Genomic DNA, 18,035 nt, shown 5'->3' with positions numbered 1-18,035 from the left:
ATTAGATAATTTGTAAATAGTCACACCTGAAAATGAATGGGAAAGAGATGGAGAGTGCTTTCTGTTTGAAATTCTGAAGTCTTTAATATTTAGAGCACTGTTAGAAAATCATTCCAAGGTACAATCTGAATTTTTACTTTATTATTGATTAAAGATCGTTTGTCCTTGATAATACTTAGTCAAAAGTTAATTACCTTCCAAATAACTTTGAATGGAGATAATTTTTTATAATCTTTCGTGCATATATTCTCAAGGTTAACTCAATGACACATGACTACACCATAAAATTCTATCCTTTAGTACTATACTGGCAATTTAAAGAAATTTATCTTATGAGTCCATTGTGTGGGCTGTCCTCTAATGAATCCCATGAATTTTATTATTTGTATGTCACTACATTTTAAGTTCTTAGATATCTGGTATTTACTGGTATTCTTCATGAATAGCATAGAAGACATAAGTATCAATTACTGTTTTTGAAAGAAGTTAGAAAAATCAAAGATGAAAACTGCATGTAATAACTATGAAATTGAACTATGCTAAAACAACACACTTTTATTGACAAATAGGTTGTAATAGGAACAGAAAACAGGAAAGCATCATGAACTGAAGCTTGAGTATTTGGACTGACAATTCACAAACACACACACACACACACACACACACACATGCACACACACACAAAGCTAAGTTTCAAGACAGTAATTTCAATGTTTTAAGTCTTATTGGAGTTAATATGAACAGTAGCTATATTAGGAAGACTAGAAAAAAGACAATTTTTAGCTAAAGGGTTATGAGAATAAGATGCTAAGGAAGAGTTGGAGATCATTTAAGAGGGGGATATCTGAAATAATCACTCTATCATCATCTTCTAATTTTAAGCAATGACAATGTCTAGGATTTGGCTCTGAAGCGAATAAGGAGAGTATGGGAAGTTGAGAGGGCAAAATGACAATTGGAAAGTAACATCTAAGAACTGATAGTCACATTTGGGGGATGGACACTAAACACATAAGTAAGCAGCACAAACCCATTTAAAGAAAATGGCAAACACCAACATTAAGAACAGTGACACATTAATTTAAATGAATAGAAGAAGAAAAGAGAAGTATTCAAAATCTAAATGTAATAAGAAAAAAATATTTAAATAGTGTTTGAAAGAGAATTATCAGTAGAAAAACAGTAAGCAAGAATGAACTTCTGAGGACCACTACATATTTTGAAGAAATTTATAAATCATTGTGAAGTTTATGATATGATATAATCAGACTGACATGATGATCGTTTTGAAAAGATCATGCAGATGAATGTTTCGATAATGTTTTTTTCTGAAAGGCAGAATCATCAGAGCTAAGACACTCAGTGGCGTGAAGATAAAAAATATCTCCATATTTGTGAATGATCATCAGTACCACAGAGAAACAATCAAGGTCCAAGTAGGAAAAGCAATATGTTCCTGGTACAACAGCAAATAAAACTCAGATACAATTTTTAACAATTATTTTATGCCTATGGGTTTATTATGCAACTTTATTTCAGTGTAAGCAGTTATAATCTTTACCACAGATTCACATGGTTGACATTCAGAGTTGACCCTTTATTAGTGCCTTTCTCCTCGGATTATAGCTAGAACAAAACTTGATAAAATATGCCAGACACTTATAAACTAACTCACATAGCATTTAGTTAAAACTGAGTATTTAGTGCCATACTTTTAGTTACTTTTCATAATCAGTCTGTGAAAACTATGTAATTTCCCTGAAACTCAGTTCACTCAATAAAATGACAAAAAAAATACTGTCCATATTTAGAAATGAGGGAACTAAGTCATCTTGAGAGAAACCATGGTAAAACTAGGTATAAGAAGTTCAACTATGCTTAAGAAAAGACTTAGCCCAACAAGTTACAACTAACTTATGAGATTGAAAAATCTTCTGTGTTGAATGTGCACTTTCCATTCGAAGAGTATTTCAGGATAGTTCACTGGGATAGCTTACATCTCACTGTTCAGCTGGAAAACACAAGTCAAAGCCTTGAATGTAGTATTTTCTCAGCTAGATGATGTGGCCAGTGCTTTCACTCAACTTAATTACGTTCCCTAATACAGTTTCATGGTACATTTAGCAGCTCCATTATGGTAGAGCTGCAGATTAAAATAGTGCTCAATTAAAAGTACCTGGTCTTTCTTCCTCTCCCATGAACATTTTAAATCTCTCATCTTCTCTTCCTGGATTTTCTGTATACAAAGCAAATCTTCCATAAGCTTGAATCGAAACATCCTAGACATTGTTCTATACTGCAAAATACCTATTGATAATCTGCGAGGTATGTACTTGTGAATGACCAGAGAACACACTTGACTGTAATGTGTAAACAAAGCTTACTTACAGTCTAAGTGTTCAACATTACGGTGACATTGACAGTATTAAGTTATTAGTCACTTTTGATATTGCCATCTGGATATGGATCCTTCTAATAGAGATACCATTACATGGGAACTATAAGTACAGGTGGTTGTGAGTTACATTGTAAATGCTGAAAATCAAACTCAAGTCATATGGAAGATGTTAGGCATTGATCCACCTTTCCAGACTCTTTTTTTATATCTGTGTTGTTGCTGGAGGGCTTCTCTCCAGCTTCCACCAAGCCCCGCAGTCCCACAATCCATATATAAAATAATCACTCAGACGCTTATAATACTTATAAACTGTATGGCCGTGGCAGGCTTCTTGCTAACTGTTCTTTTATCTTAAATTAACCCATTTCTATAAATCTATACCTTGCCATGTGGCTGGTGGCTTACTGGCGTCTTTACATACTGCTTGTCCTGGCGGTGGCTGCAGTGTCTCTCCCCCTTCTTCCTGTTTCCCCAATTCTCCTCTCTCCTTGTCCTGCCTATACTTCCTGTCTAGTCACTGGCCATCAGAGTTTTATTTATATAGACTGATATCCACAGCACTTCCCCTTTTCTTCTTTTTTTTAAAAAGGAAGGTTTTAACTTTAACATGGTAAAATTACATATAACAAAACAATTATCGAGCAAGAATTACAGTTACAATATTAAAGAAGATGTCCTATCTATCTTATATTTGTGAATTTAAGGTTTTATATCTAACTTATCTTTTATCATAACTGAGGAAATTACAACTATCTAGTTTTCAACCACATCAAAGACTTGAGAAGGAACATAATGGTACCTGAGAAATGGTAGATGGATGCAAGCAACTTTTGGGAATCTTGCAAGGGTAGACCAAGACAGCTGGCAGCCTGGATAGTCACCTAATGTTTCTCAGCATTGTTGGTGCATTTAAATTGGCTACAGGCCTAGAGTATCTGACAGATCATTTTTAGAAGCAGGAATTCTGAAAGACCATCTTACCCTGTCTTGGCAGAGTACAGTGGTCGCTTTTACAGAGTTCTTGTGTTCTGCTTGTCCAGAAAGGACAGCATTGCATTTGTACTGTCAGCTGTCAAGGCAAGGGCAGTTCTTTGCCCAGTAGGCCATTTTGTGCCAAAAAGACAAACTTCCAAATGGAAATGTCTTAGAAGCCCAACATTCTCTCAGGATCAATTGGTGTATCCAGGAGCAATTGTGTCTCACGTCAACAGAATTTTAAGTTATTTAAATGCCATATTTTCTAGGTCTATGAAGTGTTTGAAGATTACCTATCTATCTGAAATATATCTATGTATACCTAGAAGACTTAACTAACATGGCTACAGATATGATTATCATAGATGACTAATTATTAATCTATTTTTAATTATCCATTACAATTTTAAAAGAGTTAAACATAATACCTCAAACAAGAATAGAAATATATATATATATATATATATATATATATATACAGTATAACAAAATTAACTTCAAGTTTGTATCAATAAACTAAAATTTATAGCAATGTAAAACATTTTAAACATAAACTAAAATCTATACCAATGTAAAACATTTTAAACAAGTTGTTTTTTAAAAGTAGGTTCATTAATCTACCCTTTTATCTTATCATCTCTATATCCTCCTATATATCTATATCATATCCCCTTTTCTTTTTTAGAAAGAGATCACATTTATAATCAACCTGTTTTAAATAAAAATATTGTTTTTTCTCTGTCCCACACGAGAGGGCTGTTCTGATTTGGGACACAAGAATCTCTTAACCATTTTTTTTAAGCAATATGTATGGGTTTAGAGGGGGAGTGAGCCAATTCCACCTCTAAAGCCAGCTTGGTATATTTGGGAATTTGGCGTAGCATCTCTTACTACTTCCTGCTGGAGGGGGGCGCTGTATCTTATGGGGACACAAAGAAAATTTTAGGCTTATGGGGTAGTCCTTGAGGCTGTATTGTGGGAGCCAGTTGCCTTGAAACTGTTCTGGGTGTTGGATCATCTGGGCCATGGTGTCATCGGAGATCTTTCAGGGGGTCTTGGCTGGTCAAACCTGATGTATCTTAATCTGGAACAAATCCACAGCCTCTGACTTTCTGTGGAAACAAAAGCAGAACCTCTTTTCCAAAGTAACATATCCTTATGTCCAAATTTTGAAGTCAAGGTACCTTTAAAATTTACATTTTGGCATAACTGAACAGCTTTTACAATCAAATGTTTTTCTTTAGTTACGAATATCAAAGACAACATAATCCAGATTTTCTGTGTGATAGCCGTCTTTATGGGGCTCATTACCTTTACTGTTTTTTTTTAAACAATTTATTTTTAGATACTATTTGTTTATATAATGGTATATATATTATTTTATATATATAATAGACAATATATATATTGTTTTTAAGCCTACATATATTTTTACATGTATTATAAACTATTTTATCTGATCAGTCTTATTGACTGTAGCCTTCTAAGCCTAAAAAGGCAGCTGTGGCTGCTGGCTCTGCCCCCTTCAGCTTTTCAACATGGCGGTGGTTTTCTCCAGCTCTGGGAGTCATCAAGTCTCAGAAATAGTAGTTCTATGCTTTTATCAAAGCAGCGTGTAGCCCAGAAACCTCTTTTTTTTTTTTTTTTTTTAAATACTAGTAAAGACTAAATCTACCACACAGCATAATGTGCTGCTGGCATACTGCCGGTCAAACGCACACTCCAGGAACCCGCCAGTGTTCAAACCTGCATTTTGCGGCATCTAGCTGCCATATGAGACATGAAGCAGGAACGTGGTTTTGGCTCTGTTTAGAATTGGTTATTAAATATTTTCAGGTTTAAGGTGGAAACTCGAGCCGTTGGGCGCCATTTGTTGCTGGAGGGCTTCTCTCCAGGCTCCACCAAGCCCCGCAGTCTCCACAATCCACATATAAAATAATCACTCAGACGCTTATAATATTTATAAACTGTATGGCCGTGGCAGGCTTCTTGCTAACTGTTCTTTTATCTTAAATTAACCCATTTCTATAAATCTATACCTTGCCACGTGGCTGGTGGCTTACTGGAGTCTTTACATGCTGCTTATCCTGGCGGTGGCTGCAGTGTCTCTCCCCCTTCTTTCTGTTTCCCCAATTCTCCTCTCTCCTTGTCTCGCCTATACTTCCTGTCTGGTCACTGGCCATCAGTTCTGTGTGACCTACCAAATAATGATTCTTATTAGAAATTTAAATTTGCCTACACCAAGAAAAAAGAATCCAAGATTATGAAATAATATGATAGTGATATGATTCTGCACTTAGGAGTCTTTTCAAGTCAAATTATGCAAGTAGGGGTGAATTAGTATATCAGTCATTTCTTTCTGAGAAACTTTGAGCTTCATGAAAAATATTGCCAGAATAATGAAAACATTCAATTGAAATGCTAATGATTTTGTAGAAATCAAAAATTTAAGTTTTCATTGACACTTTACACTATCTCAGAGACTCATGGTAGAGGTGAGAACCTCTGTAGAGATTTTTGTCATTCACAATTAATTGAAATAATCTTTAATTTTCAATTACCCTCAGAAGATAGCAGTATAAACACAATTGTAACAAAAATTAAATGAAATTCACATGCTCAGCTTACAGCAAAGTATAAAAGTTTAATAATCACTGGGATGTGAATTTGAGACTAGAATCTTGACACACTAAATAGAACCAAGGCATCTTAGACTTCAATGTCCCTGAGCAATAAAGGAAATGCTTAACAAATGACAACAAACAGCAATTCATAAAACTACTCTCCACCTAGAATCATTAAATGATATTTAAATAAAAATGAAGAATTCTGCACTATCATTTTGTATACTTGTAAAAAAAAGAGACAGACAGAAGTGACGAGACATGTGTAAGTTGAATTTGAGATAAAGCACAGATTTAAGTAAATAACAGCAAACATTTTTGGAATTAAAACACTACATTGAGGAAAATATTTTGCAGTGAAGTTGGCCAGAACCATGATTCTAATTTAATAAGTGCTTAAGAAGTAAAGGTACAAATGGCTACAAAACAAGTCAGTGAAAAAGGTTGATAAAGGAATATTGGCATTAGGTTAGGCTTCTCCAGGAAGAGTTAGGAATTTAAGTGTGCTTAACAAATATAGCAGAATGGTTTTCCCGTAAGAGTTGGTACCATTGTGCAACAGTAAGATAACAGTGTAACGCTGAGGATTCTTATTTATAGGCTCAGAGATCTTATGGAGGTTGTAACTGTTATCTGAGACTGTTCTCTAGAAAATCCACCATAATCGTCTGAGAAGTGAGATTTATGATTTGTATCTCAGGAGCTCAAGAATCCTTGACCTAAACCTTCTCTACCAGCAGAAATACTTAAAAGTTAAATGCATCTTAAAAGTAGGTAACAAGACCCTTTATTCTGTGTCTCCATTAGAAGTGCGGCTTCACTGGATAGGTAGAGACATCACAGAGACTGCTTTTAGCGGGCCACATTTTTGTATCTGGAAGGCTGATTTGAGTGAGATATTACAGGGAAAATGTGTATTTTTTTTCAGGTTAAAAAAGAAGAAAAGACTACATTTGAATCATAAATTTGCATTTAAACAAAACCAATGACTATGTATGATTTCAGAAAATTTTTACCACAATTGTTTAGGTATATTGCATATTTGTCTTTAAATTCTACCAATAATATATCTTAACCAAAAATAAGTGAAAAAACTTAATTCCTTTAGCACATGGTCAAAAAAGGGATTTTTGATCCTTTTCTTGCATCCCAGGCATTTCCTAAACATCTTATGTCCCATACACTATGATGTTTCCAAATACACGGATACTTAAGTATCCTGGGTTATTCTTTAGCTAAGTGGCTAGGCAGGCTGGATGCAAAGGGTAGGCCAGGAAGGGCATATTTGAGCAATGTAACCTTATTGGAGAAATTATTTTGGCCACTCCACGTAGTTAAATGGATATTTATTTAATGGCGTAACTCACAAATTAAGTAATGGGTAGGTCGCAGGGTCTGGGGAAGGTGTAACGCAGTCCAGCGGTGTTCTCCGGAGCTCTGCACAATCCACCTTCACCGTTCAGCATACCGGCACCGAGAGAGCACACAGAGAGCGCTGGCCCATCCAGCTCTCGAGTCCCCAGGCACCTCCCCTCGCCCCACCTCATAGGCGTGACAGTTGCCAGAGTCTCAATGGGGGTTGGAACTTCCAGATCCAAGCTGGAATGGCTACCCACTACATAACCTGCATGACAGGCACAATATTTCTCCAGGGCATGAAAGACTGTAGTTGGACGGTTTCCTGTGCTTGTCTGGCACCAAGGTACCACAGCCACTTATAAAATTCCTTTGTCCCGCCTGCTCCTGCAACTGCTCAGACCTATGTGAACACACAGAAGCTTATATTAATTATGAACTGTATGGTCTAATGGTTCAGGAATTTCGCTAGCTAGTTTTTATACCTTAAATTAACCCATTTCTATAAATATATACTTTGCCATGTGACTTGTGGCTTATCAGTACCTTTACATCTTGCTTCTTCTGGTAACGGCTAGTAGTGTCTCACTGCTCTTTCTCCTTCTTCTCTCTCTAGTTAAGATGCCCTGCCTAACCTTATTGTGCCTCACCATTGACCAAACAGCTTTATTTATTAACCAATCAGAGCAACACATATTCACAGCATACAGAACGACGTTACCCATCAAAAGACTGCCTGAGATACAGCTGGCACAATGATGTGTGTGTGTGTGTGTGTGTGTGTGTGTGTGTGTGTGTAATTTATATTAAAATAAACTGAGTATCACTGGCCTACTCCAGCCATTGTACATGAGCTTGTGGTTGATTGCAAATCAGCTTTGGCTCCTAAGTGTTGGAAGGATAATTGTTTACAATATTGCATTAGAGGGATGCATGTGTAGCAGCAGGTATCCTCTATCTTGCATTTTCCTGCCTCCTAGGAAGCTGTACTTTCTCCTTGTGGTAGGTGATTTGTTAGTGCCAATGATCTGTTCTGCATCTGAAGGTTTTCTAATCCTGTCATACTTTTCAACTTTAATGCCTCTAATCAACGTTCTTACTTACTCTAATCTATGTTGTGACGTGGTGACACATGATCCCCTGGGTAGTCATGAAGTTATACTGGGACGTGAATTAACTTTAATTATACAAAGGACTGCTTTTCTTCATGCTTCATTGAGTACATGAAACACACCACACTGAGATCACAATGATAGGTAAGCTAATGAGTCAAGAGAAGATGTTGCTAAAAGTTGTGTGTTTAGATTCATGTCTTAAAATCTAAGCAAAAAACGTAACTAAACTCCTACACAAATTGTTTCATGCTCTTTCTGTGTAAATTATGTTATAATACATTTGTGCATATTATCAAAGTTTTTGGAGTTAGGTAAAGTCATTATTAAGGGATAGTACAAGTGATAAAATAACAAGGAGAGGGAAATCTATATTGTTTAATAAAATGTATTTATCATGTGTAAAATTAATACAGCAAAAGTATCGTGGATGAAAGAAAAACTTAAAAAATGCAGGTTAATGCAACAGATCAGAGGAAGGATTTAGTTTAGACATAAGAAGAGAGATCTCTTCATTGAGTTATGGAGAAAAAAACTCATATAATTATGTAATATTTCATGGGAAGAAGCTAGAGAACATTTAGAACATTAGATTTTTGTTTGTTTTCTGGGATGTAGAAAAATTTGTGCAACACCTTAAATTCAGAGATAGGTCATCTCCAAAGATAATGCCAGGTGTCAAGTATTGATTTTTGATTTAAGCATTATTTACTTTAGTTAATTACTTGAAAAGATTATCTATAAAATTTGTTTGACAGGGAATGTGAATGAGTCAAAACAAATCTGATAAAACAATAACTGTTTTATCCTTTTTATGCTAAAACTTGCAAGAAAGTAGCTCATATTATTGATGAAGATTGTTCAAAATTGAGATACAACTATGAGCCAGGAACACTGTAGATATAAACCTAGGGATGTGAACAATACATCCTCATGTAGTTTTAACATAATTTAATGCAATTGAATAACTGTGTATAATAATGTCTATAAAGTGGTAGCTATGTTATAGTCTCCTAGTAGATATTATTGCTTTAAGTCTCTGCTACAGTTAGTTACAGTAAGGAAATATCCTAGAGGAAATTAATTGTTCAAGAGTGAATGATATTTCTTTGTAATATACATGCTTTTTTGTTTTTTTCTTAAAACCTACTCCATTACAGAGATTTCAATTTATTTCAATGACATTTTTCATTTGACAATACCTTTCTCATGATCTGGTTTTAATTGACCTGCTACAGGCTTTCATGGGTTTGCAGGCAGTTCTACCTTGTTCTATGTGACTGGCTTTTTATTCAAATAAGATACAGGTAAGGGAAGATTCAACTATTTGTTTGTCAAAGTAGTGGATATTTTGAGCTTCTTCTACACATGGTCTGCACGAGACCTATTGAAACAACCAACTGTCACTACTGTGGCAAGACCTTCAGATGTTTTCTGGACCATATATTGGTTAAAAGAATTCATAAAACCAGACTAGATTTAGGATTAAGTCAGTAGAATGACTAATTTTTATAAGAATCTGGAAAATGTTTTTTAAGGGGGTCAGGTATTCATGGAAATTTAGATATATTTTATGCTTATTTAACTATGTAATATATTTTATAATGGATAATAAATCTCTAAGCATAAAATAATTGTATAAAATTATCTTTACTTTTTAATTTTTGTATTAAATTTTAAAAAATTACATAATGAGATATTTTGTGATGACTTGTTGCATACATAGACATTGGGTAATGCTCAAATCAGGTTAATGCATGAAAGTGTCAACATTTTCTTTATTATGACTAAATTTTTCAGATCTATTTTTTCTACCAAGTAGAAAAAGTGTGCAATTATTATCTAGCTATGAATTTATTTTTAACAACACTAAACTTTTAAAGTTTTAAGAAGCATGGACATAAACTGTAACATCAGAAAAATGAAGCTGGTAAGTTGATTAACAATTCTGATAAAGAACACTGAGATTGAGGGAAAACATCAATTTTGTAGGTATTTCCCTCCATATTGGAAAATGCAGAAATCTCTTGAATGAATTAACCAGATGCATATGCATGAGTGTGTACACATGCACACAACACACATGAACAACCCCCTAAAAGATACTATAACTTGAAGATGAAAGGTCTATATTGGTGATGTCCAAGATGTAAGGGTTTGTCCTATATATTGGTCTTTTCTAGCCTCTATATGAAGACTTTCATCTTGACTTATTGTAATCTGTTTTGTCATTATTGGTTGTTGTCTCTTGGAGGCCTGTTCTTTTCTTAAGGGAAATGGGGGAATGGATCTTGTGGAGAGGGTAGATTGGGATGGAATTTGAGAATGTGGAGGGATGGGAAATTGCAGTCAGGATGTATTGTATGAGAGAAGAATCTATGTTCAGCAACAACAAAAATGATATTAAAGATGTCAAGAGTTCCCTGAAGATAAAAAAGTACTTAATTATGCTTATGTGAATATCATTATATAAAATCTTACTTGAATAAATAATATATTTTTTCTTTTTATAAAATACTAATATTGAAGGCTAAACAACAATTAGGAGAGGAGAATAAAGCATTTTAAGCAAATTGCTCCAAGTGAAAAGTGTTCTTTAAACAGACCAGCCTAGTAGTTGACCAGATAAAAGACAAAATGAGTCAGTCCAGTATGATAGAAAACATAACAACTACAGCTAGCTCTGAGAAAAGAGAGGGGCTTCTATACGTATGTATTCATTATAAGCATCTAAAAAATGTATTTCTGAATAAAGAAAACTAACTCATGGCTTATATGCAGTGTGAGATAGAGGTAAATCTGCATGAAAATCATTTCTACATTAAGACATCAACCCCACTAGTAAGAAGAAAAGCTTGTCAGATTCATGGTTATCCATTTACACAAATGTTTCACCTCTGCTTCAAGGTAAGATGGGAGCTGAGTGTCAGCCCATCTGAACTAGCACTGAAACTAAAAGTAGAGAGCAGAGTTGGGTTATTTTTTTGTTTTTGAGGCTAGGTAAATGCTGGAATAGCTATGAAGAGAAAAAGATCTTATCTGATATTACTTAGTGTCTTTGATACATAACTACAATTATGAAAGCTATAAATGAAAATATATGCTATCTTATTTTATCTTGAATTTATCCCATATTATTGTTATTGTTAATAGTTTATTTCAGGCAATACATAAAGATTGCATTAACTAGAACCACGCTTGCTTATTCCTGAAAATCACTTTAAATATTTCCAGACTAAACTAGAGTACTGCAATCACAGTAATGTTTATGAATATTTATAGATTTAAGGATACCCTATAATGCAGAAGGGAACACTAGAGGAAAGTTGTGGATTTGTTTTTAAAAGTTTTGAAATATATATATATATATATATATATATATATATATATATATATATATATATATATATATATATATAACAAAAATCCCAGAGACTGGCCAAATTATTGGGCAAGGTTTTGTTTCTTTATTTGTTATACTTTTTTCTTATTTTTATTTTTCCTAGTTCCCCCTCCCTCGCCTTCTCCCGCTCCTCCATCTCCACCCCAATCCCATTCCCCCCATTCCACTCCTCAGAAGGAATAAGACCCCCCTTGGGGAGTCAACAAAGTCTGGCATACCAAATTAAACCAGTCTCCTACAACAGGGAATGGGCTCCAAAAAGCTAGTTCATGCACCATGGATAAGTCCTGGTCCCATGCCAGCCCCTCCCCAACAGATCAAGCCACATAACTGTCACTCACTTTCAGAGGGCTTAGTTCAGTCCCAGGAAGGTTCCTTAGCTGTCAGTCCAGAGTCCTTGAGCTCCCACTAGATTGGGTTAGCTGTCTAGGTGGTTTTTTTCCCCATCATAATCTTGACCCTCTTTGTATATGTGATCCCTCCTCCCTCTCTTCAACTGAACTCAAGGAGCTCAGCCCAGTGCTTGGTTGTGGATCACTGCATCTGCTTTCAACAGTTACTGGATATAGGTCCTATGATGACAATTAGGGTAGTCATTAATCTGATTATAGGGTAAGGTCAGTTCATGCACCCTCTCCGATGTTGCTAGGAGTCTAATCTGGAGTCATCCTTGTGGATTCGTTGGAATTTCCCTAGCACCAGCTTTTTTCCTAACCCCATAATGACTCCCTCTATCAAGATATCTCTTTCATTGTCGTCCCTCACCTAGCCTTCTGGATCTCTAGTGTTCCCATGCCCCATCCCCTCTCCCACCTGCCTCCCAGTTTACCCAGGAGATTTTAAATATTTCCCCTTCCTGTGGCCCTCCACGCACATTACTTAACTTATAATCTGGCATGTTGAATATGCCATCTTGTCAAAATACATGTAATAGCAGTTAATAAAACAATGCATGAATTTGGAAGAAAAGAAGAGGTATATGGGAAAGTTTGGAGGGAGGAACTGAAAGGGGAAATGATATTTTATATTACAATTTCAAAAGTAAAACAGAAAAAAAAAAACAATATTTCAAAACAAAAGAACAATAAAAGTGTAGTAAACTTACCCATGTGTAAGACCACAATATAGATCAATAGTCAGAACGTACTTTAAAGGAAAAAGTGTTTCATTTTATCTGTTTCTTATGCAAACAATTTACAGGTGCAATTTTGGGATTAACACTAACTCAGAACTTTCCTTTATTATATAAATGGTTGGGAAAAGAACTCAAGTTTAGTTATTATGTATCTGATAGCAATTTGGGGACTTCTGATAAAGCAAATAGAATTCTGCCCCAAAGGATAACTTGCTAGATTATTAGTTTAACACTTAGAAAATGTTGGGATGTAGTCTCCTGTACTAAAAAAAAAGTGCAAGAAATCATTTACTTCAATGTCTAATCATGAGGAAAAAGACATTGCAGGTTTCTATAGCAACTAAGTCCTGTGTATTCTTCTTTCATCTCTTTTCCACTGGAATCAGAGAGTGACATCACTAAAAACTCTAATATTTATAGATCCCACTGTCATTTTCCTGCCTGGAGTGATGAAATGAAGATGCTGAAATCCAGCATTGGCTTGAACAAGAAAACTTAATTTAAATGTGAGAAGGACCAAACCATCTCTTGAATTTTACTTATGGATTCAGCATCTATTATTTGAGCATCGAGGGAAATGTTTTTTTTCATAGACTTTGACAGGCTCAGCTCTTTGGAGAGTTTATTTTATCTCCTCTCGTTGGAAGCTGATTTCAGTGGCACTTCTGGCTCAAACTTAAAAGTCAAAATACAAAAGAGCCAGCACATTTATTCTTGTCTGGCAAAGAAGAGATTTATTCTGTACAGTGTAAAAACACCTGACAAGTATCCACTTGGTATTGAACTTTCAAAATACTTCCAGGCTATATTTTCTATTGGAAAACATGTTAACATAATTGACTATGTGTTCTGCTTCCTACAATTGTATATTAAGGATATATAAATTTCTATTACTGTAATCTAATATAATTTTATGGCACTGGCATCTCTACTAGCCTGTTTACTAATTTGTTGATTACAAATTCCAAAGCCACTATTTTATTTTGTAAGCATACTTTTAACATTTTGGCTATGTCTTTTACAATTTTTAAAGTTCAAAGGTATAATTTCTATACAAAGGTATCTTTTACAGTCTCAAATTCTAGGAAAGTTCTGTTTCAGTGACTTAGTTCCTTAAGATTCTCTCCATATTTTTATATACTTATGTAAATAGATTTCATCTGTTATTTTGCTCAAATTCTCGTTTTCATTTAATGAGAATATATTTTGTTTAATACTTACAATTTTTTATAGATAGGGTGCCTTAAAATGATCATTGGTTGAAAGCTCAGTTTCCAATGTAGAGACAGAAATAAGGGAGTGAATATTTGATGGATGGAAGCAATAAGTAAATAGAAAATAAAATTTTGTTGTATGCATATCCAGTTCACCATATGATCAAATTTTGATAAGCATTTTAATATTGTTGTCTTTAGACAGAGTTTTAGAAAATGAACATACTTAGATAAATGATATCACCCATTAAGAATGTGGCTTATTATTTACATGAAACTTGGGAAATTTGGTAGATTTTAGAAAAAATATTAGGTGTGAGCAATGAGGTAACAGATACAAAGGCACAGAGTTTAGGACTAGCTACTAATCATAGAACCCTAGTTATATGAGAAATACTTATAAACTTATTTTGCTTATGGCAATAGCAAATATTCCAGTATCTTATAAGGATTACAAAGTATAGGAAGACAGAAAAGAAGTGTCAGAATGACATAGTATTTTAAAGAGGCATCAACATTTCAATGATCAGATGTTATATGAGCAAAGATCTCAGGAGGCAAATTGAGACAGACATACTGTAAGGGAAGATTCCAAAGGAAGTATTCAATTTTCCTGTGATAAAAAAGTAGGTTGAAACATTTGAGATATGGCCACAGAATAGAGTCTGTACAGAATGAGCCAAGTAGAAGATATTAGGATTGAAATTCCCACAGTTAACAGTGAATGCAATCATTTAATGACTGGAAAATTATAGCCAGAATTTTGGAGTTTATTGTCAGTGCAGGCTGGTTTTAAGCAAAGGAATGATCAGTTCTGGCTGAACTTTTGGGAAGATCAATCCACCTTCTTGTTGAGAAGTGAATTGTTGAGTAAAAAGATATTACGGCAACAGTGCAGTTGAGAATATTCTAACATGGACCAGGCCTCCCAAAAAAGGAAGAAGTTAGTTGGACTCTGAAAATATTTAAAGATAGAAGCAAGGTTTGTTCAAGGACTGAATAGGAAGCCTGAGGCAAAAAGGACACAGGATAAATCACAGTTTAGGGTCTGAAAATTCTGAAGAAGAACTTTCCATTAATCCAGAATAGGAGCACACTAGAGAGGAGAAAACAACAGGAGCTCCGTTTTCTGTTTCTAAATTTGTGATACATGAATTCTGTCTCTGGGGAAAACACAAATAAACATCTGGTTATAATTTACGGTAAGTTTTAGGCCACCTGAAGGCCTCTCTGCCAATGCAGCAAACCAAATTGGAAAGTCCAGGTTTAATGGGTAAAGCACTCCCTGTCGATTCCCTAGTACACAGATAGGAGAAGGGAACCAAGAGTGAAAGAACCTGGAGTTTGTTTTCTGGGATGACTTATATTATCCCCTGTGAGAGTCGCCCTGAGCCTCGCTGGGGGAGGAGCTGTGTTTGGCGGTCTTTGAAGGGCTGGGTTTGGGAAGAGGCTGTCATTGGCAGGCTCTGAAGGGGCAGGACCAGGGAAAGAGATGGAGAGGGGAGCAGAGGTGGATCTTCCACCAGACTCCTTCCAAATATTTACCTGACAGTGTAGGAAATCAGGGGAGAGTACTGGATATTTTTTTTTTTCAATTTGAGATTTTAATTTATTTTGTCAAGTATCCCTAAATGGTTCCATTCAAGCAGTGAAAGTACCTACATACAACAACAAAAAACAAACGACTATAAACCCTATGTCATAGCAACCCATCTTACAGGTCCAGGAAATGTATTAATTGAGTAACATTATTAAACAAGCATATAGAGGTCTAATCTACAAACAATCAAATGGACCTAAGTTAGCCATACATTGCAACGAACTGCACAGCTGTGTATATTTTTCACATGAACAATTTTTTTCATTTTGTCTCTTACTCTTCACCACAAAAATCTGTGTTTTTCAGCAACTACAGATGCACTTCTAATCTCTACTGAATTGTGTTTTTCTTTCTAAGATTTAAAATATATTGAGAATATAGTGTGTGACTTTAGTGTCCTTTTTTTCTATCAAGTATCAGAAGGGTCTAAACATTAATAATATTTCTTCATATCTTAGTATTCTTTTAGAGATACATTATATTACATGCCACAGGTTAACCATTCACAAAGGACCATAGTGGATTGTTTATATATTATGACACTATAAATCGCTACATATATGCATATATGCATATATGCATATATATATATATATATATATATATAATTCTAAAGTAAAATTTGTGGGGTATATTGCAAGTATAGTTATAATAGGAAATGTCACAGTATTGTTTCCAGAGTACTCAATCCATTTCATAAATTTGCCAGAAACACATACAATTTCTAGGTGCTACCCAATACTACCAATAGATAGGTTTTATTTGTTTATACTTCTGTGGTTTCAGTTTCTTACTATGTTATCAGTAAAGATTCACTGCCCTGCTGGCTACTGTTATATCAACTTTACAAGAGCCAAGATCATCTGGGAAGAAATCTTAATCAAGAAAAAATGTTTTCATGATTGGCTTGTAGGAAAGTATGAATGGCATTTTATGGTTAATGTCTGATGTTTGCAGATCCAGCTCACCATGGATGATGCCACTCCTGGGCTGTTAGTCTTGGGTGTTAAAAGAAAGCAGACTGAACAAGCCATGGAGAGCAAGGAGGTAAGCAATATATCCCCATGGATGTGCACACTTTCCTCATCTCCTGCCTCCATGTTCCTGACTGGTTTGAGTTCCTGTCCTTCTCTAACTTTGATGAACTGTAACATGGAGATAAGAGCTAAAATAAATGGTTTCTTCCCAAAGTTCCTTTGGGCATGGTGTTTTATCATAGCTGTAGAAATTTAAGAATTTTTGCAGTGATCATTGGAAATGGTAACACATAATTTTCTTTTTTCTAAAAGTAAAGATCTGTATGCCAAGGTCAACAAGTCAGCAAGGAATGCAGGAAATAAGAAACAATGAAGGCCCAGTGAGTCTCCACACTGGACTGGTAGGTAGGGAATTTTTGGAAATGGAGGAAGAGTTTTAACCTCACTGCTTTCTCATGTATATCATTATAGCTCTAGGACTAGAAGTAATATAATGTATGCAACTAGCATTCAATTTTATTTATTTTCTGTATTTGAAGCCATTCTTACTTCTCAAAATGTTTTAATAAGACAATTTCAATTTTAATGAAAAGGCCTCCTGAGATGTTTGATTAGGATTTCATTGAGTATATAAGTGACTAGAAGAATTACTTCACTTTGTATAATAGCAACTCATTTTATTCCATAGCTGCCATGGGTGAGATGTAATTCAATGTAAATGGAACTCAATTCCTTGGAAACAATTAACAGGACTGGGTTAATGGTGGAGTACACAGAAGACTAAAGGACTGAAGGACTATAGGACTTGAAGGGAACTATATGGGTTTAAGTGATACCATTGTAGTATTGTTTCTTGGCACATATTTCTTACCTAAAAAAGAAATTTACATGATAAGAATTCTTTTTGCAACTACGGCAAAACTCTCCTCAAAGTCATGGACTCATCATCCCATTAGAACCAAAGTAGAACCTGGGACCCACATCCTTGGATTATATTGCTAAAGTTGTAGGAAATAAATATTCCTCAATTGGGCAGAGAAAGGATTATTTTATGATAAAAATTTCTAACATAAATGCTCAAAGAATGGGGCAAAAGTTTTGAGACAGAGGATTTGGCTGCGCAAACAGTCAGTTCATTGTTAGTTAAGGTCTTTCAAAGAAGCATTTTAACATGGGCCACGATTTAGAGAAGCCAACAGACAAAAATTAAAGTTTGGTCAGTTATTCTAAAGATATGAACC

This window comes from Peromyscus leucopus, chromosome 12 (assembly GCF_004664715.2).
Source record: "Peromyscus leucopus breed LL Stock chromosome 12, UCI_PerLeu_2.1, whole genome shotgun sequence".
NCBI classification, from domain to species: domain Eukaryota; kingdom Metazoa; phylum Chordata; class Mammalia; order Rodentia; family Cricetidae; genus Peromyscus; species Peromyscus leucopus.
Note: the sequence above shows the minus strand (reverse complement) of the source record.